We start from the raw sequence: 23,283 nt of genomic DNA, 5'->3' as shown, positions 1-23,283 counted from the left end.
GATTTCCAGGCCTTCCTCCCCTCGGCTCCGTTCTCCACGCTTCTCACCGGAGCCAGAGGAGGAGGCCCGACCATCTTCGAGGTTGTCGCGGCGGCCCTCCCAGCCAGCTTCGGTGGCCTCTTCTTGGTCGACCTTCAGTCTCTCCGCTGATATGGACCGGATGATGCGCCGTTTTCTCCAGACCCAGGTGCAGATGGGAGTGCTGTTGCCCCCCCCCCCAGGGGGAGTTCAGCCCCACTTTTTGCCCCGATATCTCCTCCGATCCATTATCGGGTTTCAGAGCCTTTGGATCCAAGGAGTCCCGGGGCCGGAGTGTCGGCGCAGATGGTTATAGTTACCTCGACGCCGGCCATACCCTCGAGTTTGTTGGATCCCCTTTTGGATCCGAGCTCTTGGGGTCATGAGCCGTGCGTCGGATCTGGAGGGGGGGGGCAGTGTGTCTTCGGCTCCATTTTGGTCGGAGCACACTTCCTTCTCAGGTCCAAGCGCTTTGGCTCCGACACCGATCCCTACGCCGGATCCGAGGGTGTTAACCACGGAGCCCAGAGAGGTTGGTTCACCCTAGGCTTTCGACGTGGTGGAGAGGGTTCTCTCGAGAGGTTCGAGACCCCCTGCTCTTTCTTCGGATCCAGCCCCCAGTCCCTTGCAGCTGGGCTTGTCTTCCATCATCCAGTCCCAGGGACAGCCTGCATTGAAGCCCCAGCCCGTTCTACTGGTGGAACACGACCCTGTTAGTGAGCCCTCCTCGGACAGTCCCACCGAGGAGGTCCCTCACAAACGTAAGTGTAAGAGGAGCCACTTGGACTCTCCTGAGTCCCTCATGGAGGACACCGATTTGGAAGAAGGGGAAGGTTCCCCCAGGTCACCCCCCCGATGACGTCTCCTTTGGAGACATTATGGAAATGTTTAACCTGAAAGGGGGGTGGTCAGCCCAAAAGCTTTCCTCAGACGAGTCGGTGTTTCTGGAGGCGTTTGACGCAGGCCCGTCTACCTCTTGGGTGTCCCCTCTGGCTGACCCCCCTGGTTGATCTCATCACTAACAGTGCGTGGAAGGAGCCAATCCCCAGGAGGCCAGACAGGATTCTCAGTCCCCCCGTGGATAGGATGGCTTGGAGTAAGGGTTCCCCGGTAGATGCCATGGTGGTGGCGGCAGCCACCAAGAGGGAACTCGCTCAGGATAGTTCCTCGATTCATCCCCCTGATAAGGAGTCTCGGACTATGGATCGTATCGGAAAGCAGATGTTTGCTTCAGCTACCTTTTCTATAAGGGCACTGAATTACTTGGCCCATGTAATTAAACTTCAGCGGGATCTGGTGAAAGAATATTCTGAGTCTCCCCCTGAGTCCATGTCGGCCGAGGACAAACAGACCTTCTCGACTCGCATGGCCACTCTAAAATCTGTTTCGAACACATCTATGCGGCTACTTTCCCATGCCACAGAAGAAGCCACTAGAGCCAGTGGGTCTTGGTATCTCCTTAAGGTGTCACACCTGGCTTCGGCATTGTGACTGGAACCTTTCAAGGTGTCCTTTGCGAATGCACCCTTCGACGGTTCTATTCTGTTTGGGAAGACCGTCCGCGACACATTGGCTCAGAGCAAAAAAGACAGGAAGACACTGTCTGCCATCGAGTCTGCTTCTTGGCTCCTCAAAGGTCCTTTTCTAGGAACCAGAGAGGACAAAAGAAGATGTGGTTCCGGAAGTCTCAGCAGTCCTGTTACACTCTGGACCCTTCGTCCTTCAGTGGCAGAGGGGGACAAGGTGGATGCCGGCCCAGAGGCAGAGGGGGGCTGAAAAATTTTGATTCGTGGGAACCCTTTTCTGATCACCCACGCAGCAACCCTGAGGGTTTGCCCGACTGCTCCTCTCTGGAGGCAGTGGGGGGGGGGGTGTTTTTCGAAGCACTTGGCCCAATATGAGTCCATAACATAAGATCGCTGGGTGCTTTGAATAATATCCAGAGGTTATTCTATCCCTTTCATAAATCTGCCTCCTCAGACGAGGCGTCTCCCCAATGTCCCATCCAGTCAGAGGGAGGCTGCAGCTTTAGAGGTAAAAAAGCTGCTAGAAAAAAGAGCCATCCAGCACGTCCCCCAGGACAATCCAGATTATGCAATTACTCCAGGTTCTTTTTGGTGCCAAAGAAGATGGGGGACTTAAGGCCGATCCTCGACCTTTCAACAATGAACCTCTTCATTGCCAAGGAAAAATTCTGGATGGCCACGCTTCAATCCATTCTGCCCCTGCTGCAGGAGAAGGACTGGATGTGCTCCACAGACCTCAAGGATGCGTACTGTCACATTCTCATGGACAGGCATTCCAGGAGGTTTCTCCACTTCCGGCTAGGGGCCAGTCATTACCAGTTCAGGGTCCTACCCTTCGGTCTCACCACAGCCCCCAGGGTGTTCACCAAAGTCATGGCAGTTATAGCGGCCCACCTGAGACTTCAGGGAATACAGGTTTTTCCTTACCTAGACGACTGGCTCCTGACCACCCCCACCAGGCATCTGCTCTGCTTAGCCAGGGATTGTTTCCTACTTCTAGCGTCCCATTTGGGGATCACCATAAACTTGAAGAAGTCATCCCTCCAACCAGTTCAAGTCTTGGAATTCATAGGGACCAGGATAGACACACTTCAGACCAAGGCCTTCTTGACGTCAGACAGACTTCGCAGTTTGACCTTACACATTTTAGCCCTTCTCCAGTCACCTGCCCTGTCAGTGGAGTTAGTCCTGAGAGCTCTAGGGTCCATGGCAGCAGCAATCAACCTCGCGCCCTTAGCCTGCTTGCACATGAGGATTCTCCAGTGGACATTACAGGTTCACTGGTCCATCCTTCACCATCCGTTGGACTTGTCGATTCCTCTCAGCAGAGTGTGCAGGAATTCTTTCTTGTGGTGGCTCCACTCCTGAAAGCTTCAGGAAGGGTGACTGTTTGTTATGCAGCAACCCCAAGCCACGGTGACCATGGACGCTTCTCGCTTTGGGGGGGGCATTACGAGGGCAGAACTGTTCAAGGTACGTGGATTCAGACAGAGACCGATGTCCTTCAAGAATGCAACTGCCGTCATAACATATGGGTTGTCCTGCCTCAGGCAGCCCTCGGTCAGCCGAATTCCAAAGTCTGGGTCCGGCATCGGCTGGTGTCGCCTCCTCTCCAACATCACAACGGCTGGAGTATAAAGGCATCAGCCGACGCCATCTTCTTCAGTCTTTCTTGCCGCGCGGTGCCTGAAGCATGATTAGTTCGCAAGTGCCGGTCGGTCAGCTCCTGTGTTTTCAGTACCAAAGTCATCTAAAAGCTAAGTACCCCGTTGGGGAACATTTTTTCTTGCCTCAGCCGATGTCAGAACAAATTGAGAAAGTTAATAATTGTTTGTCTTGTGGTAAACAAATACCTCATAAGGACTTCCATTCTTACTGTCTTCCTTGCCTGGGCCCAGACCATGACGTCTCGGCCTGTGCTGCCTGTGCTTGCTTTAATAAGCGCACTCTCAGGCGCCGGGCAGAATTTGCTGAAGACTTTTTTGGAGAATCCTTCGTGTATATCATGCTGTCGGATCAACCGACAGCTCAATCTTCCAAAAAACGGAAGGACCGGGACCGGCATCCTCGGCCCACGTCCTCTACCGATACTACTCCTAGACCCTCCGCTAGTGCTTCGGTCCCTGCGGAAGCGATAATTCAGCCGCTCCAGGCCGACGACACAGCGTTAACTAGTCCTTCGGTCCCGGAGACCTCTCTGGTGCCGGTTGTTGATTTTCCTCCGGATACCGAAGTTCATGATTTACCCGACACCATTCCGGTGGACAAGGTCACTCCTGCACGTGGGGCTGCTAGGCCTCCTGTATCTATGTCCATCAAGGCCTTTGCAAGTGCTAAGGCCGCCAGCCAGGCCAAGGCCCATCCTAAACCTGCTGTCCAGGCCCCCTCTTCTGATAAACAGATTATGTCTCTTGCTGCAGACCTTATTTCCCTTATCAGGGGGTCTCAGCCTCACCCAGACAGAGGTTCTCAGCCTCCTGCAGAGAAAAGGCCTAGAACTGAGCAGACTGATAACCTCTCTTCAGATGAGGCCTCTGGGGATTCTGAGCATTCAGATATTCAAGAAGAATCCTTCCAGGCCTATGAGGACTCTGATGCTGAGGAATCAATTCCCTCTGCCTCTCCTCCAGAGGATTTCTCTTTTGGTGAAGTCCTGCACTCTATGAGGGAACATTTTCAAATGGCAGGGTCAGGAATTCTCTGATTCCAGGAAAAGGCTCCGTACCTTCCTAAAGCTTCCCCAGCACAGACCTTTAGCTATTCCTCCTGTGATGGATGTTTTGGATGATGTTTTCTCCGATTCCAGTGCTAACCCTGACTCTCTTCCCCCTGCTCCTGTCAAGCCAGACAGATATTACAGAGTCCCTGACACTCACAAACATCTCTTTAAGGCCCACACCGTGGATTTAGAAACTATTTCACAGGGTCCCAAGGGAGTGGCTACCTCCACTGCCAAGAATCCTTTGCCAGCAGATAGGGAAGCCAGGTCTATGGAGAGATGGGGTAAAAAAGTTTATACCTCTACCACCCTAGCCATGAGGTCTCTTAACTGCCTTTTTCATATGTTTCAGTACCAGGATTTTTACTGGATGATTTACAGAAAAAGTTAGCCTCTCCTGAGCCTATTGACAGAAAGGCATTGCAGGATCACATACATAACACTCAGCAGGTTAACAATCATTTTCTTCAGTGTGGTTATGATGCATTGGAAGCTTCATGTAGGGCAGCTATGACTGGGGCTGTGATCGTAGACATGCTTGGTTAAAAGATCAGCCACTGCCAGACCATGTCAAAGTAAAGTTACTTGATGCATCTCTGGAAAAACAGAAGCTTTTTGGCGCTAATGCACAAGATGTGTTGAAGTCCATTGAGGAAAAAACTAAGTCAGTACAGACAGTCAAGGATTTCCTCCAGGTTCAGCCACCCAGATTCAGTAGAAACTGGCCTTCAAAGAATTGGTCCTTCCCAGACTCGGACAAGTTTCAAAGGGGAAAGAACAGGCGTGGCCGAGGCCAATACTGAGGCTCCTACAGGGGACGCCAATGGCAACCTACAAATCAAAGAAGTGCTGCAGCCAGTCCAGCTGCACCACAAGGACAATCACAATGACTTGACTTTCATACCGCCTACAAGGGCTCAGAGAGAAGCACCCTTGGGTGGAAAATTATCCTTATTCTCAAAAAACTGGCATATCTTAACCAAGGACAGTTGGATTCTGGATTTAATAGACAAGGGTTACAGATTCCACTTCCATACTTTGCCTACAAGACAAGGCATGCCAAACCTGTCACACCATCAAAGGGCAGAGGCACTCATTCAAGTTTCAAAGCTATTAAGTATAAAAGCAATAGAAAAGGTACCTCCCCAGGAACAAGGCCAGGGATTCTATTCAAGACTGTTCCTTGTTCCAAGAAAGGAAAACAAATGGAGGCCTATACTGGACTTGTCTACTCTAAATACCTTTCTCATTGTGCCAAAGTTCAAAATGCTAACGTTACAGCAACTCCTTCCCATGCTGGGCAAGGGGTCTTGGCTGGTCACTCTGGACCTCAAGGAGGCATACCTGCATGTCCCAATCAGACAAAGCTGCAGAAGATACCTCAGATTTCTTGCAGGGACAGAGCACTATCAATTCTCAGCATTGCCGTTTGGCTTATCTACTGCGCCCAGAGTGTTCACGAAATGCCTGGCATCAGTAGTGGCACACTGCAGACTCCAGAGAATTCAAATATACCCCTACCTGGACGACTGCCTCATACAAGCAGACAACAGACAAACCTTAATAAAAACTTGGACTATGTCATGCAATTACTACAGGCCTTGGGATACACAGTCAACATTCAGAAATCAAGGCTACTGCCATCCCAACAGATTATTTTCCTAGGAGCCAAACTGGACACACAAACACAAATGGCCTACCTCACAGATGAAAAACAGCAGTTACCAGAGTACTTCAAAGGCCTAGCACAGCTCTCCCAGCTGACTGCAAGGAAACTCCTGCAGGCCCTGGGGTTCATGGCATCATGCATTCTCCTGATACCTTTGGCAAGACTTCATATGAGAAAGCTGCAATGGTATTTGAAAAGCTTATGGTCCCAACACAGCCAAAGCCTAGAGGACGTAATCCCACTTATTCCATGTCTGCAAAAGGAATTCTTGTGGTGGGCTCAAGCAAGTCAATTAAACAAAGGCATGTCTTTCAACAGACCTCAAGCAGGTCAAATAATTACAACAGATGCCTCAGATCATGGATGGGGGGGCGCACATGGAGGGCAGATGCGTTCAAGGTCAATGGACACCAAAGGAAAGACATCTGCACATAAACCAAAAAGAGATGCTGGCAGTGATACATGCAATCGAGAGTTTCGAAAAATCACTGCAGCAAGGACATTTACTAATAAGGACAGACAACACCACTGTCATGTGGTATATAAACAAGCATGGAGGGACTCATTCATACCCCCTCTGCAGACTAACAATGATTCTCTGGGAAAAAGCACTGAGTCTGAAGTTACACCTGCAATCCCAGTTTGTGCCAGGCAAGGACAATGTACTGGCAGACTAGCTGAGCAGAAATTTCTTGGATCCACACGAATGGATGCTGCATCCCCACATTTTTTCACAAATAACAAAGACATGGGGAAGACCGGACATAGATCTATTTGCGTCTCACACGAATCATCACCTGGAAAAGTTCTGTACCAGGACCCACCATGCACTAGCCTGGACAACGGATGCTCTCTCCTTCAGCTGGAATTCCCTAAAAATTTATGCATTTCCTCCTCTGCCACTGTTGACCAAGGTGATCCTGAAGATCAAAGCAGAACAACCAACAGGCATTTTGATAGCTCCAGACTGGCCAAAGCAACACTGGTACCCTTTGCTGTTGAGCATAACTCAGACCAAACCGTGGCCTCTGCCCCTATGGCCCCTGCTCCTAACACAACACAACTACAGGACTGTTCACCAAAACCTGAAAACATTACATCTGACAGCCTGGAGGTTACTTTAACTCCTTCAGCTTCCAATCTTTCCAAGGCAGTTCAGGACATCTTATTGGAAGCACGCAGACCATCCACCAGAAAAGCCTATTCAGCCAAGTGGAAGAGATTCAGCATCTGGGCTGCCAACAGGGGTCAGGATACAACAGTACTGAGTATACCTCAGATATTGGAATACTTGGCAGAAATGTTTCATTCTGGACTCTCATATTCTTCCATAAAGATTCATGCCTCAGCAATCTCAGCAAGATACAATTGTGATCCACCAGTGTTCTCACATCCTTTGTTAAGACAGTTCCTGAGAGGAATAAAGAATATCAAGCCTCCCAGAAAACAACCAGTACCTGCATGGGACCTCAATTTTGTACTGGAAAAATTATCTCTGTCTCCCTTTGAGCCAGCAGCAACCTCGGAGATGCAATTTCTATCATGGAAAACGTTTTTTCTTTTGGCAGTCACATCAGCAAGAACAGTCTCGGAGATACAGGCACTCATAGCAGTACCTCCTTTCCTCATTTTCCATCAGGACAGTCTCTCTAAGAACAAATCCTTCTTTCATGCCAAAGGTGATTTCCAGGGTGTCTCTAAATCAAGCTATTCACCTTCCTACTTTCTTCCCCAATCCTCAAAATAGAGGGGAAAGACTGCTACATACCTTGGACATACACAGGCAACTACGCTACTACTTGGACAGAACTAAGGCCACAAGAAAGTCTGACCAGCTGTTTGTAGCCTATGCTGCTTGAAAACAAGGAAAAGCAATCTCCAAGCAAACAATTTCAAAATGGATTGGACACTGCATCAGATTCTGCTATTCTTACCATGGAAAAAGTGTGCCAGCCAGTATTAGGCCACATTCCACCAGAGCTATAGCCACGTCCACAGTTTTCCTCAGAGGAGTGGCTACAAAGGACATTCTAGAGGCTGCTACATGGAGCTCCGTGCATACATTTACCAAACACTACAACCTGCCTTTATACTCCAGATCCCGAGCAGGCTTTGCTTCTGCAGTCCTGCAGGGCATTTTAGCTACACCATCTTTTTCTTAGCTCCATCCACCCCCAGCTTGGCTATGGTATTCAACCCATATGTTATGACTGCAGTTGTATTCTTGAAGGACATAGTACAGTTTTGTACCTACCATAAATGTAGATGTCCGATAGATATGCAACTGCAGTCGGATTTTCCCTCCCTCCTTCCCCTCTTTTCCTTCATTTGGGTCCATTCCCCCTGTTCCTTTTAGCTGGGGGTATCTCCTATGGTGTATCTGTTTATTACTGTTGTGCATGTCTGGAATTGTTTATCCATTCACCAAATTTAGCCTTCCTAGGAGGGCACCTGGCATCTGGGGCAAGAAACACTGAAGAAGATGGCGTCGGCCAATGCCTTTATACTCTAGCCGTTGTGACGTCAGAGAGGAGGCGACACCAGCCGACGCCGGACCCAGACTTTGGAATTCAGCCGACCGAGGGCTGCCTGAGGCAGGACAACCCATATGTTATGACTGCAGTTGCATATCTATCGGACATCTACATTTATGGTAGGTACAAAACTGTACTTTCTGCATATCAATGTTTTGGAGATGAGAGCGGTGCTTCTAGTGTTGCAAGCCCTTCACGCCTTTCTCCCTCCGGGGACTATTGTGATTCAGTCAGACAACATGTCGGTGGTCTGGTACATCAACAAACAGGGGGGGACCAAGTCTTACCCTCTTTGTCGAGAAACCATGATAGTTTGGGATTGGGCGATATCCACCAACCATTTTCTGTTAGCAACGCACATTCCGGGTTGTTCCAACATCCTAGCGGACAAATTGAGTCGAACCATCCTCTCGCCTTACAAGTGGTCTCTGAATCCCTTAGTAGCGAAACAGATCTTCTGCAAGTGGGGTCAGCCTTGCTGCGTTCTCTTTCCGTCTCCTTTCAACGCGAAGTGCAGCGTGTTTTTTGCTCTAATTCCTCCTCTGGGGGAGAGCCCCAGAGACGCTCTAGTTCATGCTTGGCCACCCGGTCTTCTGTATGTTTATCCTCCTCTTCCACTGATAACAAAATTCTTACAAAAAGCTTGTTGGTTGGGGAACAAGATTATCCTCATAGCTGCATTCTGGCCTCGTCAAACCTGGTTCTCTTGCCTGTCGTCTCATCTTATAGCTCCTGTCTGGATCTTGGATCTCATCCCAGATTTAATATCTTATCCTTCGGGATTGAAGCCCCCGAACCTGGTCGATCTCAAGCTCTCAGTGTGGTTGATCCAGTTCCATTAGTTGCTAGGACTCCCGGTATCTCATCTGCAGTTAGATCTATCCTGGTAGCGGCGCATAAGCTGTCTACCAGGAAGGTTTACAATAGTAAATGGAAGCGGTTTTATATTTGGGCGTCTCATAGGAAATTGGACTCTTTCACTGCTCCCATCCCAGCAGTGCTCGATTTTCTATTGCATGTTTTTCAGCAAGGGGCCAGTTCCTCTACTGTAAAGGTTCAAATGGCTGCTATCTCGTATTTTCACATTGGAGATAATCTCAGTCCCCTCGCTTCCACCAAGATTTGTAAGGCCTTTCTGAAAGGGATGTTTCTCTTGAGGCCCCCTGTTAGGAACCCTGTCCCTCCTTGGGATCTAACCTTGGTCCTTCAAGCTCTAACTGGACCTCCTTTTGAACCTGCAGCCTCCGTTGATTTGAAATTCTTGTTTTGGAAAACTGCCTTTTTGGTAGCCATTATCTCAGCAAAAAGAGTGTTGGAGCTTCAAGCTCTCTGTATTAAAGCCCCGTATCTGGTTTTCCATAAGGACAGGGTCTCTCTCAGGACTAACCCATCTTTCTTACCTAAAGTGGCCTCCGAGACGAACATCAATCATTGCATTAATCTTCCAGTTTTCTTCCCTAACTATCAGAATAAAGGGGAGTACAAACTTCATTTGTTAGATGTTCATAGGCAGTTACGGTTTTATTTACACAGAACAGCGGCCTTCTGCAAATCTGATCAGCTATTTGTCTCTTTTGCTAAACCCTTCTTGGGTAAGCCTGTATCGAAGGTGACTTTGTCCAGATGGATTTCAAATTGCATTTTGTTCATATATAAACTATCTGGCCTGCCAGAACCTACTGGGGTTCATGCTCACTCTACCCGTTCTATGGCTACATCAGCTGCATTCTGGTCAAGAATTCCCTTGGACGACATTTGTTCTGCGGCTACTTGAGCATCCTCTCATACCTTTATCTCTCACTATAAATTGGATTTAGTGTCTAGAGGAAGGGCGGCTTTTGGCTCTGCAGTGCTGCGGAATATCCTTCATTGAGGACCTCCCAAGTTTTTGGTAGCTGGGGACTCTGTCCCACAGGTTGATGACCAAATGAAGTTAACTACTTCAGATAAAGAAGTTATGTACTCACCATAACGTTCCATCTGAGTAGGTAACTTCATTTGTCAGCAACCGACCCTCCCTCCTTCCCCCTAACCTGGTTCTTTGGTTTCCTGATCACTAGGATGGTTTATCCAGGTCATTTGTTAATCCTTGGGTTAGGATTCTCCAGGTTGTTGATTTGTCATGGTGAGATTATGTAGATGGGCAAACGCGATCTGGGGATTGGAAGGCGGTGGCAGGGCATTATGGGTAAGGGGAGGAGTTTGGAGCTCAGATCTCTAGCTTGGAAAGCTGCCGGCTCGGATCCAGGTCAGATCCGATACCCACAGGTTGCTGACAAATGAAGTTACCTACTCAGATGGAACGTTATGGTGAGTACTTAACTTCTTTTTCTATCAAAAGTGGCAGTAATTAAAATGAATAGTTTACCAAAAATATTATACCATTTTAATGCTACCAACGCTATTATTCCTACAAACTTCTTTAAAAAAATCAATAAAATACTAAGTTCATATGGTTTCCAAAAAACCCAAGGACAGTAATAACAAAACTTATTTTCCCTAAAGACAAAAGTGGTCTGGGGTTACCAGACGATCTGAAGTAGGAGATTCATTTGTCAGCAACCTGTGGGTATGGATCCGATATCGGATCCGAACCGGCATGGTTTATCCAGCTATGGATCCGAGCTCCTAGCTCCTACCCCTCACCCATAATGCCCTGCGCTCCCTACATGACCTCAGATCTAGTTTGCCACGTTCATGGTGACAGCTTGGTCCTTGAGCTCCTACAGCTAAGTGGAAATTTGTTATTTAATAAGGGTTTTTCGATCTTTAAATAGTACCTTTGTGTGAAAGTTATAGGTTCCCCATCCTTTTAAACTGTTTTTGGTTAATTTACAAAAATTTTTGTGTAACTCCCTCCCCTCGCTGGTAGCGTAGTTATGTGTGCGTGGTCTTTGGGGCCTGTAGTGTGTCTGAGTAGTTAACTTTGTTAACTTGTTAGTTTTTAATTTTTTTTTCTGTTAAAAAAAAAAAAAATGTCAGAAGCCCCAAAGGCGATATTCTCGAAATGCTCCGAGTGTGGCCATAAGCTGTCCCCTGCTGATGGCCACACTCGGTGCGTTCGATGCCTTGGGGTTGAACACCTCACTTCTGGATGTTCAATCTGTGCAGGGTTCAACCCCAGGGCATTGAAGGAGCGGAGGTCGAAGCTGGTCTTGGCGGGACTTTTTCCCGGACTCGGCCGGCCTCCGCCTGCTGGTAGTTACCGCTCCTGCAGTACCTGCCCTAGCTGCTCCCGCTCCTCCTCCCCGGACTCAAACTCCCTCTACGGGTTCGGAGGGCAGGGAAGCTAGGAAGAAGGACCGGAGAGAGAAGCACCACAAGCGGCGGGCCGAGACCTCCGTCTCGGCCCCGCCGGCTAAGCGGGCTTCTCCTCCGGCCTCTCTAGCTACTGGTTCTCCTACTCCTCGGCTCCGGTCCTCGACCTTTTCACTGGGACCTGAGGAGGAGGAGACCCGACCTCCTTCGAGGCTATCGAGGCGGTACTCTAGGCCTACCTCGGTAGCCTCTTCGAGGTCCACTTATAGTCTTTCAGACGCCGATCTGGACCGGATGATGCGAAGGTTCATCCAGGCCCAGATGCAGATGGGAGTGCTCCTGCCTCCCCCCCTGGGGGGGAGCTCGACCCCCTTTTTCAAGCCCATTGCTCCTTCTCCGACCCGCTACCCGGGTTCGGAGCGTTCGGAGCGTTCGGAGCTGGGCAGCTTTGGAGCCGGGGGTGGGTCGGCTCCGATAGTACTGGCTACTTCGGATCTGACCCTGCCCTCGAGTGTGTCGGATCCGACCTCTCGGAGCCTTGGCCCGAGTTTCAGATCCGAGGGACTCAGTGTGCCTTTGGCACCGTCCGTGTCAGAGCGCACTGGCCCCTCGGATCCGAGGGGCTCGGCGCCGGCTCCGATCCACTCCTCGGATCCGAGGGGGAGCCGACTGTCGGATCCTTTGGTCGAGGCTGGCTCCCCTTCGGCTTTTGATGTAGTGGAGAGGGCTCTGTTGAGGGCATCCGGACCCCCGGCACTTGCTTCGACTCCATCCCGCACTCCATCTGCTCTGGGTCAGGCTTCCATCACCCGGCCACTGGGACAGCCCGTTTCGACGCCCCAAGCAGTTCCTGTGGAACTAGACACTGCTTGCAAGGGTTCCTCGGACAGCCCCCCGAGGAGGCACCTCGCTAGCACACGTGTAAAAGGAGGCACATAGACTCCCCCGAGTCTTTAACTGAAGACACGGACTTGGAGGAAGGGGAAGGCTCCCCAAGATCACCCCCCGAGGATGTCTCCTTTGGAGACATCATGGAAATGCTTCATATAAGAGGTGGGTGGTCTGCCCCAAAGTCTTCTTCGGACGAGTCCGTGTCCTTGGAGGCATTCGAAGCGGGCCCGTCTACCTCTTGGGTGTCCCCTCCTGCCGACCCCCTGGTGGACCTCATTACCACCAGGGAGTGGAAGGAACCGGACACTGTGGAGCCAATTCCCAAAAGGCCAGACAGGATTCTCAGACCCCCTGCTGACCGTGCCCACTGGAGTAAGGGTCCTCCGGTAGATGCCATGTTGACGGCAGCAGCCACCAAGAGGGAACTAGCCCAGGAGAGTCCCTCAGTCCATCCTCCGAGCAAGGAGTCTCAGATGATGGACTGCTTGGGGAAGCGAATGTTTAGTTCAGCGACCTTCTCAGTGAGGGCGCTCAACTATCTGGCACATGTTATTAGGATGCAGCGCGATCTTATTAAAGAATACGCTGCATCCCCCCCAGAGTCCATGTCGGAGGAGGACAAAGTGTTGCACTCCACCCGTATGGCCACTGTTCGGTCTGTTACAAATACCTCTATGCGGTTGCTTTCCCATGCTACTGAGGGAGCCGCTAGAGCTGCAGGAGTAGGCCTAGTCACGAGATGTCAGGCCTGGCTTTGCCGTTGCGATTTCACGGAGCCCTTCAAGGCATCTTTCGCGAACGCCCCCTTTGATGGTTCTGCCCTCTTTGGCAAAACGGTTCGCAACACCTTGGTCCAGAGTGAGAAGGATGGGAAGACGCTGTCTGCCATCAGAGTCCACTTCTCTGTGCCCCAGAGGTCCTACTCTAGGAACCAAAAGGGCCAGAAGAAGATGTGGTTCCGGAAGTCGCAGCAATCCCAACCCGCTCCGGACAACCAGTCCTTCCGTGGCAGAGGAGGACAGGGCGGATGCCGCCCCAGGGGCAGAGGGGCTCCCAGGAATTTCAGGTCCAGAGAACCTTTCTCTGAGTGGCCCGCGCAGCAACCCTGAGGGGTTGCCTGACTGCTCCACTCTGGAGGCAGTCGGGGGGCGTTTTTCGGAGCACCTAGCGGCATGGGAGTCCATAACAACAGACCGCTGGGTCCTCCATATCATATCCAGAGGATACAAAATCCCCTTTCTTTGTGTCCCGAAACCAAAATCCCTCCCCGACATTCCACCCGATCAGAGGGAGGCCGCTTCAGCAGAAATTGGCTATCTGCTGAGGAAAAGAGCCATCCAGCCCGTCCCCCCAGACCAGATCGGATCAGGGTTCTACTCCAGGTTCTTTTTAGTGCCAAAAAAGACGGGGGACCTAAGACCCATTTTAGATCTGTCCCTATTAAACCTGGCAGTTCCCAAGGAGAAGTTCCGGATGGTCACTTTACAATCTATCCTCCCCCTTCTGGGAGAGAATCACTGGATGTGCTCCATAGACCTCAAGGACGCATGCTACCACATACTAATGGACAGACGGTCCAGGAGGTTTCTTCGCTTCCGGCTGGGAGCCAGTCACTACCAGTTCAGGGTCCTTCCCTTTGGTCTCACCACAGCCCCCAGGGTGTTCACCAAAGTATTAGCAGTGGTTGCGGCCCACCTGAGGCTTCAGGGGGTGCAGGTCTTTCCGTACCTGGACGACTGGCTTCTCACCGCCCCAACAAGGCATCTACTATCTTTAGCAAGGGACTCCTTTCTTCAACTAGCTTCCTGGCTAGGTATCACAATAAACGTAGCAAAGTCCAACCTGGCCCCTACTCAGCTGATAGATTTCATAGGTGCCAGGTTAGACACAAGGAAGTTAAGAGCCTTCCTCACAACCGACAGAATTCGGAATCTTTGACTCCAGGTGTGGGCCATCCTCCACTCCAGCTCAGTTCCAGCGGAATTGGTCCTGAGGGCACTAGGGTCCATGGCGGCAGCGATTTCTCTTCTCCCGCTTGCCCACTTGAACATGCGGGTACTTCAGTGGACACTTCAAGTACAATGGTCTTACCTTTCTCTTCCCCTGCATCATCCCGTTGCAATCAGCAAGGCTTGCAAGCGGTCTCTTTTGTGGTGGGCTCCATTCAGAGGATCTCTTAGGAGGCCGCCCCTTTTGTGCATCTCCCCCCCTTGCCACAGTGACCACGGACGCATCTCGCCTCGGGTGGGGGGGGGCACTTTGCGGGACGGACGGTCCAAGGCACGTGGAACGACTCAGAGACCTCCCTGCATATCAGTGTTATGGAGATGAGGGCCGTGCTCTTGGCGTTGCAAGCACTGCAGGCCTTTCTTCCCCTGGGAACAATTGCGATTCAATCGGACAACATGTCAGTGGTCTGATACATCAGCAAACAGGGGGGAACCAGGTCTTACCCTTTATGTCGGGAAGCCATGAGAGTGTGGGAATGGGTGATCTCTACCAACCGCTTTCTCATCGCAACGCATATTACGGGTCGGTCCAACATCCTTGCGGACAAACTCAGTCACACCATTCTCTCCCCGTACGAGTGGTCTCTCAATGCTCAAGTAGCGAAATGTATCTTCGCATGGTGGGGAACTCCTTGTTGCGATCTCTTTGCATCTCCCTTAAACACCAAGTGCGACAGTTTTTTCGCTCTAATCCCTCCTCCAGGGGATTCCCCGAGGGACGCTCTGGTGCATGCTTGGCCTCCCGGTCTTCTGTATGCATACCCCCCTCTTCCTCTGATGCTCCAGGTTCTTCAGAAAGCCTCTCGGTTGGGGTGCAGAATGATCCTCATAGCCCCATTCTGGCCTCGGCAGATCTGGTTCCCTTACCTGAGGTCTCACTCAGTGAATCCACCTTGGATTCTAGATCCCATCCCGGATCTGATAACACACCCATCGAACCTACCATCTCCGAACCTGGACAACCTGAAGCTAACTGCTTGGCTGCTCCAGTTCCACTCCTAATTAGGACTCCCGGTATTTCATCTCCCGTTAAGGCTATCCTGGTAGCGGCGCACAAACCCTCTACCAGAAAAACTTACCGCAGTAAGTGGAAGCGATTCTCCATCTGGGCGGAGCGGCAAGGCCTAGATCCCTTCTCGGTACCCATTCCCGTGGTCCTAGATTTCCTTACCACTCTTTTTAATGATGGCGCCAGTAGTTCCACGGTCAAAGTTCAGCTAGCGGCCATTTCTCATTATCATGTTGGTCATGACTCTGGACCTCTTATGTCTGCCAAGTTATGTAAAATCTTCCTAAAAGGCACCTTTCTGCTTAGACCCCCCTGTCAAACAGGCGGTTCCACCATGGGATCTTTCTTTGGTTCTTCAGGCCTTGACCGCTCCCCCCTTCGAGCCTGCGGCCACTGTAGATCTAAAATTCTTATCTCTTAAGACTGCATTTTTAGTAGCCATTACTTCAGCCAAAAGAGTTTCGGAACTTCAAGCCCTTTCCATAAAGCCGCCTTACTTGATCTTCCATCCGGACCGTGTGTACCTCAGGATCAATCCCTCTTTTCTCCCTAAGGTAGCTTCGGAAGCAAACATTAATCAGTCCATCAACCTCCCTGTTTTCTTTCCTAACTCAGAACAAAGGTGAGTACAAGCTGCATTCATTGGATGTTCACAGGCAGCTTCGTTTTTATCTTAACAGAACAGCTGGTCACAGGCAATCCGATCAGTTGTTCGTTTCCTTTGCCAAATTTAATCTGGGTAAACCAATTTCAAAAGTCTCCTTGTCACGATGGATTTCCCAGTGTATTTTATTAGCTTACCAAGCTTCTGGGAGGCCCGCACCGGACGGAGTTCATGCTCATTCAACCCGGTCCGTTTCTACCTCAGCAGCCTTTAAGGCTAGGATACCTCTGGATGACATTTGTTCAGCGGCCACTTGGGCTTCATCTCATACCTTTATTTCTCATTACAAGCTGGATATCACGTCTAGAGGTAGAGCATCCTTTGGCTCCGCGGTGCTCCGGAATATCCTTCCATGATGGCTGCCCAAGATTCAGGTAGCTGGGGACTCTGTCCCACAGGTTGCTGACAAATGAATATCCTGCTTCAGATTTAGAAGTTATGTACTTACCATAACGTTCCATCTGAGTAGGTGTATTCATTTGTCTGCAACCATCCCACCCTCCTATCCCCCTGGCCTTGTCAGTTTCCTGCATAGAGTGTGTTACCCTTTTTTAGGGTATTTGATACAGGGCAAACTCGATCTGAGGTCATGTAGGGAGAGCAGGGCATTATGGGTGAGGGGAGGAGCTAGGAGCTCGGATCCATAGCTAGATAAACCATGCCGGTTCGGATCCGATATCGGATCCATACCCACAGGTTGCAGACAAATGAATACACCTACTCAGATGGAACGTTATGGTAAGTACATAACTTCTAATTAAACTCTACTATGATCTAATATGCGCAAATAGACTTATTTCAATAGCCGACCACATCCCAAGATATGCGGAATCCTTTCCAAAATGGGTTAATGTATGGTACGCTCATGTTTTAAAGACTAATATAAATCCTAAATCCATACCATTTATAGATGGATCTAACCTAAAAGATATAAAACTTCATGCCTCCATTAAACACAAAATCAAAACCTTTCAATCGCTTCTGTCAGAACTACAACTAAAAAGTGCTTTAACCCTATTACAGCCAATACACTTGAACCCAAATTTAAAAATAGGAAATTAAATGATCAACCTAGATCAATATCCACAAATCAAAGATCTTACAGTCTGGGATCTATATAGACTTAAAAACAGGTCATTAAAAGATATCAAACATCATCTCAACCTTAATAACAAATGCACAATAATATTGAGACAATTGGTGGAAAAGATATCTATCTTCAGGGACATCCCACAAGAAATAGAAAATGTAATAACAAACACACAGGCCGTAGTCAAGTTCTTAAAAATTAAAAAAAAAATGCTGTCAGCTGCATACAAGTTAAGCTATAAAATAACAGTCCACCTTTACATCTGCTCAATACTGGAAAGACAAGAATCCAGAAATAACTAATGCTCAGCTTTCACAAGCATGGTTTAATACAAACAAATACTCTCTCTACATGAAATTGACTTACACCTAGTTATTAATGGTTAACAGTAATGCCTATTACACGCCAGAACGACTAAATAAGTTTTTCCCGAATAACTCACCTTTCTGCCCCTTCTGGCCATCAAAAATAGCAGACTTATTACATATCCTCTGGTACTGCAAATTTGCACATAACCTCTGGGACTCATTAAGAATTAAACTCGACAAAATGGGTTATGGGAAATCTACATTATCCTGGGAATTTGCGATTCTACATGTTAACTCACTTCACATACCCACATCAGATTTAAGAATTCTGATCCCCATATTTGAACTAGTCAAATTATATATTACTCAAAACTGGATAGACAGATCTAAATTAAACTGGGGAGAATTTACAAATATGGCCCACACTTACATAATCTCACATAAACTCATAATTAATGATAAAATGAAATGAATACAATTACTAAAAATATGGAAAAATATCACCACATATTAGAATAATAAATATCTATGTTATAACTATGTAATTACCCGCATTATTTTGTACGGAAGACCTTTCTCTAATAACTTTGAAATAAAATCTCTAAGCTGCATAATTCATTATAAAATAACATGATTAGTAAAAGTTTATCTCTCAACTATTAGTGGCACTGTTTGTACAGTTGTAAATAGTTGAGTTCAAAGGTTTAATTTACTTCTTATATTATCTACTTTTGTTTCCTAATATTATGTCTATATTACCTCAATTTATTTAAATAAATGTGTTATTGTGTTGGCTAATGTCATTTACTATACAGTAGATAACCAGTTCTTTTTTCTTCTGTCATGACAGGATGATATGGGTGATTTATGTTAAATGTCTGTATAATGCTTTTCATTTTCTTTCATTGTATACTGGGGTTTTTTTGTCATTGTTGTTAACATTTAAATCTGAAAATGCAATAAAATATAATTTGGAAAATAAAATACTTAGTCTTTGCATTTGCATGTACATGTCTTGGTGGCTCCTTACCTTTATGTCAATGCAAGTTCCTCAGCTAAGTTTTATTCATTTATCAAAAAACAGATTCTACCTTGAAATTTTTGAGCATCTGCCCTGTGAGCTTGGGTCTTGACTGAAAAGAGTTTTTGGACCATTTCACTTACCTGGGTAATAATCAGACAAACAAACAAAAAATAAAATATTGAGCTGTCAGAACTGACCATGTTAGCGCTCTAGCCCCCCCCCCCAACGCACACACACGCACACACACACACACACACACACACACACACACACACACACACACACTCACACAGACACACACACACACACACACACACACACACACACACACACACACACAAACACGTGAACATATACTTGTTAATTCCAACTTGTCAAAGACTGACAAACTAGAACATATTTAAAAAAAAGTAATCAAAAAATATAATACAAAAAGGTAGAAGAACATTTTTAAATACATAATTGTCCATTCATACCACAGTTAAAATAGGGAGCTTGTAAAATAAGTAAATACATAAAATTAATTTTACAAAACAAGAGATTTCTTTAGTTATAAACAGTTGCAACAGAAGTACATTAAATACATAATTCATATATATTTCTTCCTCAACAGTATAATAGCCAAAATCATTGATTCATCACAGTTTTACCATTTCTCATAAAATAAAGTTACACATACCTTTAATATTCAGCAGCTGTCTGGTTGTACATAAGCTCAAGTAGCAGTTTTCATCTGCAAAAATTATGTCTTTGAAATAATCCATCTGAAATTTAACCAGTGCCTATGAAACTAAACATAGTAATTATCCTTACCATGTGGCTCAACGTTCCTGCTCCTTTCTCAAAACCCACTCAGCCCATTCTTAAATATCAGAAATGCAGTAAACTTTTTTCCATCATTTCACACTGTGGGTTCTCAGCTAAGAAAAAAACCTTTAGGAAGTTTGAAACATCTCACTTCTGACAAAGGCATATCACATCACTAATGGCTTTGAGATTACAATGCTTTTGAAGGGGAAGCACTAATAGCAGAAAAATATCTGAGACATATACGATGAACCGCTGTCTCCAGTACCTCAGTTAGAAGAATGAGTAAGATTTTCACCTTCTTTTATTGTCATGTCAAGATAAATGCAGACATTTTCACCTTAATTTATACCATTTGTGTAATTCTTGTTGCCAGGGAAAAGTTTTGTTTTAAATGAAGCTTCATGTGGTTAATGAACTCTAACACAGAGCTAAGAATGATGAGACCAGGCTTATAGTAAATCACAGAAAAATTTACATTCTTTAGTTTTCCTTGTCATATAGTAGACCATTCTGTGAAAATGCTGCCACTATTCCTATCGATTTTACTTAGTGTGTTGGTAATTATAAAATGTTAGTCAAATGTAGTTAATGACAGAAATTGCAAGAACTACATTTTTGGGAAGATTCATATGAAAACGGGCAACAATTTGATGTGGCCCTGGATAGGAACACTGCCACATAACTGTCAGCTTCAACAATACTCTACAAACAAGCATATTTTCCAATGACCTCTGTCAGTGACTGCATACTCAGTGTCCTACAGTAACAGATATCAAATAATACAACTGGGAGTAAAATCATCTTTAGTAAATGTGATATTCTGAACCAATATTTCTGGATAGTGGAGTTGTCACTTAGTAGCTTATCTAGAAGCATGCGTACAGATTAGGTAGTCATTATCATTCTGCATTCCAGAGACACCTAAATTAGGAGGCTCTCTACCATAAAATGTATAGCTTAGTCAGGAAGTGCCAGCAAATTACTGTACAATAACCAGTGATGGGAGTAATTTATTACAATATGTAATATATTACTGTAATAGATTACAAGTTCTAATAACCAGTAATATAACTAGTTACTTTTTCAAAATAGTAACTAGTAATAGTAATATATTACTTTTTTAGTAACTAGTAACTTAAATGTGAGTTACTTTTGAGTTACTTTTGCTTAAACCAGTGATTCTCAATGTGGACGATATAGCCTTCTAAAGAGTGATGGAAAACTTCCGGGGTCCTTATGTAGTATGGATAGTAATCAGATGTTAGGAGGTAATAGACACTTTGAAGTGGCAATTTGGATAAAAAAAATATAACATAATGTTGCACAACTCATAGCACATAGCATTCATAATAGATGATTAGAATTAGTCTGGAGCACATTTTACTTCCATTTTTTTGGCACTGCAAGGAAGTGAAAGCTAATGATGACCAGACTCCAGCTTTGCCCTAATACTACGGGATTCTCACACACTAAAACATCCCCTAACACTGGGACAATTCTAGCCTGCTAGAGATCATAACCTTACCTTGCAGTATAATAAATGGCAGCAGTTCTTTATACCACCATCAGTTGGAATCAAACTCATCACTCATCAGTTGAGCACCTGATGCCCCAACCCCACTGCACTAAGCAGGACTCTTCAAGTAGATCTATGATCAATCAACTTTTATCTTGGCAATTCCCTGTTGTGTTCTAGTCAAAATTCTTTGCGGGTTTCGATTTTTAGTTGCTGAAAAATAGACAAAATGTGATTTCATAGGTCTTGTGCTGCTGGCTGGATTGGTTTAATTATTATCTGATTCCCTAGGTATAAAGACTGGTCTTCTTCTTCTCCTTTCGGCTGTGTCCATTAGGGATCAGCACAGTGGATCATCAGTCTGCAGAATAAGTGGCAGTGGAGTTTTACATTGTCGAGTTGCCAGCCTAGTGCCCAACCTTCTTCAGAAGGCACACACATGCACACACTAACACCTAAGGCCAACTTGGAATATCTAATCCACCTGCAGCATGTCTTGGCAATGTGGGAGGAAACCGGAACACCCTGAGGAAACCCACTCGAACACAGGGAGTATAGATCATAGTGTGTGTGTTGTACTTTTAAAGCCACTGTAGTTCATGGGCACATGCATAAAAAGTACTCAGGCACATGCAAGCAGAGTGCCAGTTTGTGTAAGCAGCTGGAGTGAAAACATGTAGGTGTGTAGCAGTCAGTCAGTTCACTACTTTGTTTAGGTTTTATGTTCCAGTCATCCATCCTGATGTGTTTGTGTATAATAAATATCTTAAAAGAACACCCAAGCCTCATCGTCTTATTTAAATACACAAGCCAGGTAACATGTTGTCAGAATGGGATCCGAAGTCAAAACTTATTAAAACCATGAGGAGCACAGTCAGAAATAGAGGAATGTACAAGAGTGACTCAAATGACTTGCAAATGACTCGTAAACAGGTCAGAAAATGTTTCCAGGTTCTTAAACTCATTTAAATGATTTTTCCATCAATGAATATAAAGCAAAGGATTCCAAAGCAATTATTGAATAAACAAAATGTTCAAAATTGCAACATATTTTAAAAAGTACTTGAAATAAGTACAAAAGCATTTGAAACAATATCTGAATCGTATAAAATCTTCAAAAAAGAGAAAACAACTGTATTTTTTCGCAATATATTACTTTTTCGCATTAACTAAAGCTATTCAAAGTATCTAAAGTGTGCTAAGTGTTGGCAGTGTGTGCAGTATTACAGTACAGTTTTTTCAAACAGTACAGTTATTTCAAAGAGTCTGTTGTGCAGTTGAATATAATTAAAAGTACCGGGTGTGTGTGACACTTATTTGGCATGACAGGGATTTCACAGACCTAGTCCACTTGTATTTGATAATAATATTGCTGAAAATTGGAGAGTGTTTGAGCAAAAATATGATATTTTCATACAGGCTGCTTTTTCTGATAAAGATGCACATACAAAAGCATTTATTGTGCTCAATTTAGCTGGTTCAGAAGCCATTGAGAGAGAACATTCATTTGCGTATGCACCTGCTGTTTATGCAGAGGAGGGGAAGACTGCCATATTGTGGTACAGGCTGATATGCGGGAAGACTCTGAGTGCCTAAAATATTACAGTGGAAAAGCACATATTTTACACAAGAGATCAAAAGCCTGGTGAATCTTTGCAGCATATATAACTGATTTGAGAAACAAGGCAAAAATGTGCAGATCTAGTGATCTGAGAGATGAGTTGATAAAAGACAAGCTTGTGTGTGGTGTTAATAATGTTGCATTGAGAAAGAGTTTGCTTTGAGTCAGTGATTTAACTTTAAGCCAAACCACAGAGATTTTCAGATATATGAGCTTCTAGAAAAGTACACGAATATGCTTACGAATGAGAAGAACATTTTTGCAGCTTCTTCCAGTACGAATCTTGATAGTATGCAGCACAAGGTTAAGAGGTATAGGCCAAAGGGTATGGCTCCCCCAGTGAAACCCAGGACAACTTTAGTAAAACCCAGGGCACACGCAGCAAAACTGAGGGGTGATTTATCAAAACCCATGGTAAGCCTCATAGTCAACTGTTGTAATTGTGGAGGTAGTCATGAACCTAAACAAGAAAAGTGCTTAGCTTTTGGTCAGCAATGCCACAGGTGCAAAAAGTGGAATCATTTCAGAAAGCTTTGTAAATCTAAAGAGCCACCTCCATTCTTTTATTAAGAGAGAGCATTCCAAGAAGCAAGTTGATCAAATAGAAAGCTGCGACC

The 23,283-nt window shown here is 46.2% G+C and overlaps 1 protein-coding gene across 1 annotated transcript in view; it reads left to right on the top strand.

Moving 5' to 3' along the window:
• The window catches only part of NIBAN1 (niban apoptosis regulator 1), a 2,689,070-nt gene that overhangs the window by 1,028,881 nt on the left and 1,636,906 nt on the right, over positions 1-23,283 (top strand). The gene's annotated exons all lie outside the window — the stretch shown is intronic.

This window comes from Protopterus annectens, chromosome 10.part0 (assembly GCF_019279795.1).
Source record: "Protopterus annectens isolate FY-2018-M chromosome 10.part0, PAN1.0, whole genome shotgun sequence".
Lineage (NCBI taxonomy): Eukaryota > Metazoa > Chordata > Ceratodontiformes > Protopteridae > Protopterus > Protopterus annectens.
Note: the sequence above shows the minus strand (reverse complement) of the source record. Positions and strands in the feature narration are given on the sequence as shown.